We start from the raw sequence: 13,203 nt of genomic DNA, 5'->3' as shown, positions 1-13,203 counted from the left end.
TCTAAAGTTAAAACTAAAGTATATCGTCATTAAAAGTGTAAAAACTTAAAGATTATAAAAACAAAAAATACGTATTTTTTTACTATGTTGTTTTATTTTGACTGGATATTATTTAATAAAAATGTTTTTAAAAATAGTAATATATTTTAAAATAATGAGTGTTTAGTTTATCGTCCAGTATGATATTATAATACACTATTATTGATAATAAATTCATTAATATTATTGTATAATATTTTAATTAAAAAAAAAAAAAACTTGAAGTATTAATATATTGTAGTCAAATACAAGCACAACTTTTTAAAATAGTTAATTCTCTATTTATTAATTTCAGAATATTTTCAATGATAAAACAGTATATTTTTTTTTAGTTTCAAAGAAATTAATTTTAGAATACTATTTACTTACATTAAAATAAAGATAAATAATAAATAATAGCTTTTATTTAAACCATAATAATATAGTATATACAATGAAAAATTATTATTTTATTAACTTTTAATAGATTATTTTGAAAATTTGAGATGGAATGATAATCATATCATGTAGAATCTAGGTTTAAATAACATACAATTTGCACAAATTTAAAAATAATAGACAATCACAGCGATACATTTGAGAAAACATATTATAAACATTATACGACTCCATTTTCCATGAAACTTTTTATTTTGAATTATAAATTTTAAATACAGAGAGATGTTTTATTTATACCAACTTTTTTCAACCCTTAAATATTGAATAACCATGAGTAAATGTTTACCTACTTAAAGTTACGTCATATTTCGTTCTATTTATTCTCATATATTTAATACTTTCTCGTAATTTATAATCATTATTATTATTTTAATCAATATATATAATAAATAAACTGAATATTATTTTAACTTTGGTTTTTTCTACAATTAGAATAAGTATCAACATTATGGTATCAAAACCAACAAAATAGTATTTGTGGAATATGTTATACTAACTTTTAACTTCAGTAAGTTGATATTACATATTATTATATACTTAAAATTTAAAGTATTATTTGAAAGAAAATATTTTGACTGTTATTTTTTATATTTTGGTTATACGTAGGTATTTTATTTTTTATTTTTTTTTTTGTACTAAATAACCATTTGTACAATACCATTGTCATAGTGTAACTTGATACGTCACAGTTAATTTGGTATCGCTTAAGAAACAATATGATTCAATTATTTTGATTAAATAATATCAAGTGAACTAACAAACCATGATATTTAATTAACTATAATCTTAGTGATGACGTTTTATATTTTAAACGCACAGTAATACAAATCAAAATACTTGGAATATATAGTCACGTTACACTTCTACGATATTTATTTTATAATATTAAAAGGAAGAAAGATAAATTACAAATCTAGTTTATAAACTAGAAAATAGTAAATATTGCCGGTAATTTATCGTAGCAAACACAATAATACATATCACATTCAGGTACCAATTATGTATTTTTAAAAAGAAAATTCAAAATAGAATTTAAGTTAAAATTAAATGTTTTAGGTATAATCTTATAGAAGTTAGAAAAAAAATGTTTTGTGATGAAAAAAGTAGGTATATTATTGTTATTGTAATATATTTATCTCAATATTTATACAATAAGTTGGTAACTCAATTAAATTAGGTTTAAAATAATATTGAACAAAAATTTAAAGCAAACTTTTAAAATTCTAATGTGTAAATTTGTTAAAATAGTAAAAATTTAACGGTTTTATGAATGAAATTAGTATTGGGTATTTATAATTCTTACAAAGGAAGAAACCCGAAGAAAGTATAATTTCAACTTGAAATAAAGCTGAGTACTAGATTGAAGCAATTCAAATTTATAATAATAAAAACCTCCCAATATCTCATAAAAATGAATCTCATTATTGGTTATTTATATTTAAAATATTTTTTTAGTTTATTTTGTAAAAATCAAATGAGTATACCTAACACTATTGAATTAAAAATTAATTTTATAATTTAATTATTTACCATTATAAAATAATTAAATAAATTTAAGACATCATAATATTAAAGCCTAAAAAGTATAAAAGACATTATGTACATTGTACAACACTCCATTACCGTATGTAAATTATTAATAAATTGTGGATGTCTACTGTTCTAATGCATTTCACATGGTCATTATACAGTAATTAGAACAACTATAATAGCTATATTATGCAGAGCAATATTATAAACACTTCTGAGAAAAACACGTTACGTAAAAAGCCTCAAAATACTCGTCAAAAAATTAAAGTTCGTCCTCGCTTTAAAATAATATACGCTGTCTGTGTGGCACTCATAATTTTATGTAAATCGATTATTCGTCCACAATTGCATAATACCAATTATAAAGCATAAATTAGTTACTTTTAATGTAGACACATAGCACAATAGTACGTAATTATTATATTGTTCTTAACGGAATAATAAAATTGTTAAAATAAAATAAAAATATAAGCTGTGGGATTACACGATGTGGTGATAAATTATTTTAATATGAATAAAAATATGAATTTTAAACTATAATTGTACTATAGATCATAAGTAAAATGTTTACTTGTTTCTTTTTACTCGCTGTTTCAAAATAATTTCAATAAATTGTCCGAAAATGTAATAATAATAAAAAAATAAAATACTCGTATTTTTATTCTAACCTCTCCTTTAATTTTGCAAGGTATAGACGTATTGTAATTAAGTATATAATACTTAAAAATTCCAAAATAAAGAATTTGAACGTATTCAATAAAATGTAGGAAACCAAGAAGGTGTTGAGCGCGCCCGAATGAATCGTCATTTTTACACCTATAAAATAGAAAATAATGTTTTGAGTAAAATCTTAAAGTGCAAAAAGATGCAATTTTGACGCGGATGCACACAGGTGCTGACGGACGAATATACAGTATGGGGATATACAGTATTTTTTTTCGATAAGGGTGTTAAGAACGATAGGCGTGGAAAAATAATCTCTCAAAAATGCTTTTTATTCTGTCTCGAGACAGCATGTTACACCAAAAGACGGTGAGTCGATTGTCCAAAAAAAAAAAAAAAAATCGTTCCGACTCAATAAGCCAACGTTTTCGTAAAAGCACGCACACACACTCTTGCAGCGCGCATCTTTTTTTTTTTTTTTTTATCAGCGGTAGTGGAGAGCGAAAAGATATTTTTACAGCGGGCATAGTCGGGACTTGTGACCGGATTTCGCGGGGGGTGGGGGGACATGCCGTCGCCACCGGGGCTGCTGCTACTGCCGCCGCCGCCGCTGCTATTGCCGCTGCGGCTGCTGCTGTTCCGATGGTCGATTATTTTCGGAACAGCTCGGCCTCGTCTTCTACGCTCCGCCGCGTCCACAACACAGGGCCCGACACCATTGATCCACCGTAATATTATTTTTGCTATTATCGTACGATATTCTAATCGTTAACGCGGTTCTGCGCGAGAGTAGGTATATATAGTGAGCATTGAATGTGCACATTTATAATAATATGCGATATATACGTTCACCGCACTTGGCCGTGAACTGGTGGAACGGACAAAGACTAAAAAAACAAAACAAAAAAAAAACCGAACACAAAACAGACAACAGACGAAAACAGACAAAACGTAAATGTTACAATATTATATATAATATATTTACATCATATAATATTCATATTATATATATATAGGCAGACTTGATAATATTTAATGTCCGTTTACGTACCTCGGGGGTCGACGGCGGACGCTCGCTGTGATAGAGACGCGAGTAAAAATGTCACTCGCGCGTCACGAGGACGAAAGCGGCGGCGGCGGCGGCGGCGGTGGAGAAGGAAAAAATGCAAGACTTTCACTCGAACGGCGGACGCGCTCGCGGTCTGCTGATGTGCGGACGGGTTACGGCGCACGGCACGTGGTAGTATATTTTTATTTTCGTAACGCGATTCTTAAGCCTTTAAGCGCGTATTGTTTTACGTACGGCGGAAAACGATTTAGAAATTCGTGTTTTTAACGTACGAGAGCGATAAACGCGCGGGCAAAGGATTCCGTTTCGAACGCGTGCTTTTGTGTCAAGTGGTCCTCGCTACTAAGTCCATGTAAAGCGACGCGATAACGAGTGGCGCGCTAGACGAAAACGAAAACGGGAGAGTTTAGATTACAGCAGATGCGACCAGTGAGCGGCGTTCCGACGGGAGGGAGGGACACGCGCATCCGCCTAACCGTTCGCACGACTGCCAACTGTATGTGACGGCGGCGGCGGCGGCGTCGTCGGCGTCGCCGGCGACAGCGACGGTGGCGAGCGGCGACTGTTATATTATTATTATTATTATTATAATACGCTCAACGATCGTCGTCGTCGTTTCGTGTAGTATAATACACGAGTACGTTATAATAAATTTAAAGACGGATCGCGTGCATTTTTGTAAAAAATAAAAAAAAAAATACTACGTAGGTAGAAGGTATTCGTCGTCGTGACTTTGGCCAAATGTCACCGGTTTGTTTTTCTCTATTTACCTCCTCCTCCTCCCCTCCTCTTACGCACGGTAGGCAACTCGCAGTCGGCCAGACACGACGACTATTATAACAATAATAATAAAGGTGCGAGTGTGACCCGCCCGCACTGCTTTGAGGTGTTTCGTAGGCCGGGACGGGGTGTACACGCGCTCGCTCGGGCGCGAACAATAATTATTATTACCGGCTCGCGGACCCCGACGACGACATTGTCCGCGGCGTGTACGGTGTGTGTGTGTGTGTGGTGATGAAGATAATTATTATTATCGGGGCGCGGCGGCCGTCTAGACTTTGCGCGCCCGGTACTCGCGTGTGTGTGTGAGCGCGCGCGCGCGAGAGAAAAGCGGCCGCCGCCCGGTCGGGACGCAGGTCGAGAGGTCATACACACATATCAATACACACGTATATGCACACGACGGGCGGAGTGAGCGAATGGTGGTCGTGCACACGCAATATTCGCAATCACATCCCCGGGGCCGCCCCGCGGGGGTATATATTTTATCCCCCCCCCCCGCGGACACAAACCGATAGCCGGTCGCCTCCCCGCCGACTGTGACCGCGAGAGCGTGTGCGTACGTGTGTACCACACACACACACGCGCCGCCCGCCACTGCGACTACCACCACACTAGCGTGGAGAGACGACACCCCCTCCCCCACACGGTCACGCACCTCGCCGTCAGACCGGTAACGTTTACGGATCGTCTAGACGCTACGTCACCGGGCGGCGGCGGCGGCGGCGGTTGCGTCACACTCTCTCGACGACGACACGTGTCGAACGTGACCAACAACTACGCGCCGCCGCTCTAGTCTGTGTATACTTCGGCGGCGGCGGCGGATAGACGCCGACGCACCCCGTCCGACACGCCGATCGATGTCCCGCGCGCGTGCATAATATATATATATATACACATAAGTACGATAGTTGCATAGATATAATATTATGTACGAAAGGATAGAGTATGTATATATTATTATTTGCCATATACGCCAAAAACGGGGCACGTGCGCGACACCGTAACCGGGCGATGACAGTGGCGTGCTAGACGCGGGCGTGTGGTGCAGCTGCTGCGCTCGCGACGAGTCGTATACGTACGAAGAGACGAGCGTGCAGGTCTCTGGTGAGGGGCGGTCGTGTTTGGTATATACCACCGAGACTTGCCGTATTGTAACGTGTGTGTACACAAGATCGTGACGTATTTAGTATACGTATGTGCTTTTTTTCTTTTTTTTTCACGTCGCCAACACGACCCGCGAAGCGTAACGCGCGCACCCTTGAGGTATATCCGGGGGGAGGTTTTTTTTTTTATTTTTGTTTCTAGTCTCATCGGCGTAATATTTACGTGCAAATTATTTTTTATTTTATTTTTTTTTTTTTTTTTTGAAAACGATTACTCTGCGCGAGATACGCGCCACCGTGATGACGATTGACTGCGTCAATCGCGATATTATGCTCTGCAGTTGATTGCAGCCAACTGCCGATACGCGTATCGTCCTCGGCCGCCCCGATTATTTATAGGTTCGCGCGCACTAAAGCGTTTGAATAGATAGGACCGAATGCGCGAGGAGTGATATTTGCGTGTAAGACATGTGCGTGTTAAATTTTGATTATTTTAATGAAATTCAAAATTGCAGTAAAGTATTCGAATAAAATAATTTGATTTTCCAAAAAAAAAAAACGAAAATATTTAAATTGAATTTTTGTCATAATTCATACTTTCTCCGTACAAATTAAATTTCTTTTCATAAATACCAGTAAACTACGCACACATGCTGTACCATTTACATTAAAGTATTACATATTATATATCTTTCATATTATATCATTCATGCGCGAAATAATTTTAACTTATTTATTATTATATATCTTTTTTTGATAAAACATCTATATAGATGCCATAAAATTAAATTTAAATTAATTTTATGAAAATATCATCAAATTTTAATATGTGTAAACATTTACTATCATAAATTTGAACGTTTCGCCAAGTCCGTTCTGCTCTACATACAAGTATAGATCATCGCGCTATTTATTTCATGTACGACATACGGCATAATATCGTGTTATTATTATTATTATTATTATTTTTTTAAACATTATCCTACGCAATATATTCCATATGCATATCGCCTGTATTGGAATTAACGTATCATTCACTGTGCTTGTAAGTCATGTCGTGCGTGTACGAGAGTGTGACGATGACGACTATAATTATTAAACGTACCTATATATAATATATTGGGTTTAAAATAAGTAATAACGCTCTTTATGGCAGACATACATTATACAGTGAGGTAGTGGCGTGTCCGTGACGGTAGACATCGCTGTCGAGTGGATGGTCGGTAGCGGTTGGGGGGCCGAACCGATATATTAATACATGTATGACACTTCAACTTTCAAGTACTAAGTACACGATAGTAGTGTTAATCATAAATCATAACAATACTAATAATGATAATATTATGGGCTGTAGCTTGATCCGAAAATTGTTAACACAGTGCATTCCAAATTGACTTATAAATTACTTTTTTATTACTAATTATGATCAATGTTTATAATTATATTGTACGCTGTAATACTCGATCTGCAGTGTATTTTCAAAAGATTTTCACGTACAATTAAACAATTCATGAATTAAAACTCCTAAAGCTAAAAATAAACATTACATAAAATAGGTATAGGTACGTGAGTATAAAATTTAACGGACTTAAAATATATTATTCATATTAGAATAATTTAAAAATATTAATCAAATCACATTATATAGAAAAAATATTACTCCAAAGAATAAAAAAAAAATTCACCATAAAATTGTAGTGTTTCATAAATTATACATGTCAACATTAAATATCATTTTCGATGTTCCCGGAGTATGATCTTAAACGCTAACATACAAGAAACCTTGTTTCAGTATTATAAAACGAGTGGAAAATAAATTAAATCAAAAACTGAAAAATTGCAGTCACTTTTAAATGTGACAAGTCCATATATTATATTGCCAAAACTATAATTTTGTTTTATTTTTACGGTAAATGTATTTTGATTAATATTTTGTGAATGCAGTAACATTTTAAATGTTTATTAACATTAGTATTGGCCGCACAAAAATGTAGTTAAGAACTAGACATTCGTTTTAAAATATATAGACATTAGACAAGTATATTTATTATTTAATATTTAAAGAGAAAACGTATCTTCTTTAATCAAAGTGTTCGGGTTTTAAACCATCAAATGAAAATAACATAATTTAAAATTTAAATTACACATTTATATTACAACCGACAATAATAACAAAAATAACATACCAATGAAATAGATACAATGTATTCATAATACATAATATATTAATAGTATATATAATTAATTAGTAATTAAACACAATATATAGGTCATAGATAGATATAATATATTATTATGTATTAATCAGCAACTGTATATGGATAATCTGTAAAATTAAATACGTACAGTAAATTTAAGTTTGTTATAAATTTATTATGTTATAATTACTCATAACTTATTAGTTATTAGTTGTTATCTATATTGTACATAATATTATAATATAAATAAAAATATAGGTCAAAATATCTATAGAGTTAAAATTAACCAACAGAATTAATAAGGAACAAACAAAATTAAAATAGTCTGCTTAATAGATAATAATTTTGATATATTTTTTTATAGCATTATTATGTCTAAGTATGATTGTAAATAATATGATACAAATTATAAAATTTTAATAATTGCTAAAAAATTAATAAAATATGTACGTAGAAAATTAAATACTTATATATATTTTTTAATGTGATTAAACTGCATTGAATAATATAGTTATTATTAATATACTCTACTTGGGTACCTGGGCTATTTATTTATTTTTTATTTTGGTAATTTACCCTATAGACTGGTTATGTGAACTCTATATATTTTAGCCCCATACCATAATATATATATATATAGCAAGTGTGAAATTTATTATAATAATATTATAATACTGTAATTATATTATAGTGGGTACATTATATTTTACCTTACATAGCTTATTTTACTAATAATACTAGAAAAATAAATTATTTGATCTCCCAAAATATAAAAAATTATTTTAACATGAAAGAGCATTATAATATGATGATTGTTAATTAATCATTAACAATATTAATTATATTTTTGTATACAGTTTAAATAGTTATAATTTTTTATGATTAAAATACAATTTAATTGTTCAAAGTGGAATGTATAATCTATTTTAATTTTAATATATATTTTTTTTACGTTGATTTAAATAATATATAAGTATATAGGTAGCTTTAATTTTTTGTTTAGTATATACTATAGAATAATGTAAATTCAAAGAACCACACACAATGGAATGTCCTAATTCCAACTCTTGAAAGTATTCTGCTTCCAAATGCATATTTTTATTTTCCCGTAGCGTTTACGCATATTTAATGTTCATGAAAAATAAGACTTTAATTATGAAATTATCAAAAATATAATAATTAAACCACAAAAAATAATTTAAGATGCAGAAACTACAACGTATTATAGTCGTCGTATTTTTTTTTTTTTTACCATCTTATTAATAACAATGTTTCTAATAATTGCTATAATAGTGTTATTTAAATAATATATTATATATTGTAATTAGTTATTTCAGGTAAATTATGGTTTCACATTAGATACAAAACGAACGTAGCAAATTGATATGATCAACGTTGGATTTTTTCAATACATATATTATATCAATTATTCAATATTTGGCTAAATTCACAACCTGTTACCCTGTCCCTCGCTAACATAAAGGTGACATCGTTGTTTTTTCTATTTATGAATTCGACACCAAAAATTAGTTTATTCGAGAAGAGTAGAAGACCATTAGTGTATATTTTAAAACAATTTTTATATAAAAAGTTTTTTTCCAAATAAAAAATTGCCAAATGAAATTTAACATTTACGAATAATTTATTTGACGAAATTTTAACTATATTCATCTTATACTTAAAAATCAAAATAATATTTCCAATATTTTCAAAATAACTATTTGTTGATAGATAAGACATAAATAAACATCAAAGCATCAAACACTTACTTATTTTTGTAATTTACTCTCATTTTAGCCATTCATACTTCTGAAATAAGATAATTAAATATTAAAAATAATAAAAATGTACACATCACGATTTTGAAATTAATATTTTCAAAGATGTACAATTATTAATTTTAACTACTTAATAATAACAAATAGTTCAAAGTATCCGTCTATGATTTTCCATTTACATTTTAAAAATGATATTGATGTGGCAGCGTTTATTTAGTTTTCTTTCAATTATGAAAACAAATCAGTGATTATTTATATGTTATCTATTTACAAACAGTTATTTAACAACACCGGATATGTTATTTTAATTTTAGAATGTAAGTAAATATAGTTAAAATTTCGCCAAAAACAGATTATTTATAAATATGAATACATTTCAACTTTAAATTGTATTTGTCAACTTTATAATTTGTTAGAACGTTTTATACAAAAATTGTTAAAAAAAAATATTTTACCCGAATCTATTGAAGAAAATAGTGTGGCCATCTCAAAAAAGTTGTATTGTGTATGTGCATGCCGTAAGGGTTAAAATGTTACAATTTGTCTGAAAATGTTGGTACTTCTTTTCATTCTCCGAAAACTCCATTTAAATTTAAGGTCATCCAACTGAAATATTCAGTATAGTCCCTCTTAGCGTGAACACATTGTATAAAATCATATTTTATCTACCATTAATACCATCTTTACAGTAGTTCATTTTTATTTTCGTTATGTATAGACGTGTCATGTGTATTTTTATTTAACGATAAAATACAATAGAAATATTCTACCTATACTTATAAAATACTAATATTTGACGACGACGGGAAGTGAGCGTAGCGGAAGACCGATATGTTTCGTTTAAATCGCGAGATCGTCCACAATGAAATAGAAACGTAGGTCTACGTGACAATAAAATAAAGCGTGTTAACACACATACCTAGAACCTAACCACGAGCCGAGCAATACAAAGTCATGCAAAATATTCTGTATATTATCTGTGTGTCACCGTCGTATATACCTTTAATTATATGCGTCCGACTTAAATTGTATATTATTGTAATATTTTATATGATATATGAACGGCCGACGGCACGTGATACTTGTGCGGCGAAGTGCACATATTCCGGCTGGTTAAAGTACGGGTTTCATCACTCATCCGTTTACAAAATTAACGAAAATAAATAATACAAGACATCTCATCATACAGCGTTATGCTCGTGCACGCAGGAACAGTGGTGGCATTTCCTCGTTTTTCCGCGGCCGATTCCTTTGTGTTACGCCTGCCGTATTCCTGCGGCCAATCCTATTATTCTGTGCCGCCCGCTATTTTCACCCTGCAACATAACAATATTATAATAATATTCTGTGCGTTATATATTTCGTCTCACTGAATACGCACCCCATCCAATTACTACAATAATATTATAATAACGCTGTAAACTTAGGTACCTACTACTTAAGTATATTCATATAAGGTCTATAATATGTGGCTACAATAATATAATATAATATATTACTGCTATAATACAAAACGACAATAAATTAATGAAAAATAACACTTAATACATACATTAAGCATGATAAATATTTTATTAACATGTTAGTTAAATTTTCTATATATATATGTGACATTATAAGTATACATCTGCACTCATACGTGAATATACGATTAGGTTTAGGTACTTAACTCAAAGTAAGAGCCATATAGAATTTTATACTAATGTGAAATTTTCAATATAATACCAGGAACCAGTAAATAATATATTTTATACAGTTGAATTCAATTGACTGATATGTTTATATCCTTATTAAGGCCCACCCGTGTGGTGGTAGTCCTTATAGTATTGACGAAGTAGCGGTACGTTTCATCTGACTGTAGGTGGTATCGATGTAGAATATTTACCCGTGATAGTCTATATGTATAGTATAGTATGTTATCTACCCTTGGACGGAATATATTGCGAGGGCCCCTAATCAATAAGCGGAACAATAATTTATTTTAATTATAATTAAATAATTCTTTTGTTTTTAAATTTGTAGAAAACAAATAACACTATTCGCAAAATAATGATTGCAACACTATAAACACTATAGCTCCTAATAAAACCTTATGTACTTTTAATATTGTGAGATTTTAAACATACATTTTACTGCATCAGAACATAATAAATAGTATTGATGGACAATGGTTGATATTACGGATAATTGGTTTTAAGTTTTTGACGATAAATTCGACGTTGACCATCGTACTACTAAAACTCTTGACACTTAATTCCCTCCCACGTGTATATTTTTAGAAACTCATTTGATAATATTATAAGAATCGAACGTCTATATTATGTCGATCGCAGACGGCATAAAAACTGTTAGATTCTATATAACGACTAGAATATCGCTTATTAAAAAAAAATTAATTTCGTTAACAATAAATTATTATTTATTACCAATGTGTAACATAGACCTAATAAATTTAAATTAAAAACAATTTTGCTTCGAGAGTATTTAACTAAATTACTGTAACAAAAATAGTTAATACATTAACAATAATGTATAATATACGACATTATTATCACTGTCAATAGTTAAGTATTGAACTCAAGTAAATAATTATCAAATTATTAAATAAAATAAAACTATAATAGCATTTGATATAACTTTAGATTTAAGTATAATGTAATAGATTTAGTAATATTTACTAATACCAGAATACCAGATACGTAAAATTTATAGATATGTATAAGATTATCTATAATTTATTTAATTAATAAATAATTATATATTATATATAATTTATTTTCATTATTTTAAACGATTATAGACTACGAAGAAAGGAAAAACGTTATTATATTTTATAATTTATTCTTAAATTAAATATTGAGAAAATGAGAAGTAGTAATAAAGTATTCCATTTTTATTTTAAATAAAAAATTAATTATGTCATGTTTATGTGTATAACACGATAATAGATAAGTTTGAATCGTCAACCCTAAATCATTCTCCCCTTGACTTAACACGTTCTACGAAGATTTATAAATTTTAAATTATAGAATAATGAATAATTATATTACAAATATATGAAATTCATTATTTAACTTTTATATGAGACATTTTGCGTATTTATAGCTTAAATCATTCAATCCGCTTCACGTAGATATATATATATATATATATATATTTATAATAAACTTTTTAAAATTTTAATCGCTAAATAGTTAAATAATATGATACGCACTCTCTTTTTGCTGTATGATGTATAATAGTTATGGTTATCCATATTTAAACTATTAGTATAATATCCTGCGTGAAGCATATATTACAATAAAATATATGATATAATACTCAATATGAACAGTGTTTGTATTGAAAATTGTAAATAAAGTTTTATGTAAATTAACATAATAATATTGCATTAAGTAAGTACATTCCACGACGACGTAAACACACGGAGAGAGTATAGTACATTCTGTATACATTATGTATTTAAATTACAATGATATGAGCATGCAAAAACGACTGCGTTGTGCAAAAAATATAAACTCGCTGCGGACAGGATTCGAACCTGTGCGGGCAGAGCCCATTAGATTTCGAGTCTAACTCCTTAACCACTCGGACACCGCAGC

At 30.4% G+C, this 13,203-nt stretch overlaps 1 protein-coding gene and 1 non-coding gene across 4 annotated transcripts in view; both read right to left on the bottom strand.

Moving 5' to 3' along the window:
* Positions 1–4,233, bottom strand: part of LOC114130450 (uncharacterized) — a 55,531-nt gene extending 51,298 nt beyond the window's left edge. The window contains exon 1 of one of the 3 annotated variants that reach the window (XM_050198658.1): positions 3,722–4,233. The gene's annotated coding sequence lies outside the window, so the exon portion shown is untranslated. The remainder of the gene's footprint in view (positions 1–3,721) is intronic. The other 2 variants (XM_050198659.1, XM_050198660.1) reach the window with 2 other exon arrangements.
* Positions 4,234–13,121: 8,888 nt separating this feature from the next.
* Trnas-cga (transfer RNA serine (anticodon CGA)) lies at positions 13,122–13,203 on the bottom strand. Its single transcript has one exon. It is a non-coding gene; the product is annotated as a tRNA-Ser (tRNA).

Source organism: Aphis gossypii, chromosome 1 (genome assembly GCF_020184175.1).
Source record: "Aphis gossypii isolate Hap1 chromosome 1, ASM2018417v2, whole genome shotgun sequence".
NCBI lineage: Eukaryota > Metazoa > Arthropoda > Insecta > Hemiptera > Aphididae > Aphis > Aphis gossypii.
This window is presented reverse-complemented; position numbering and strand designations above follow the sequence as displayed.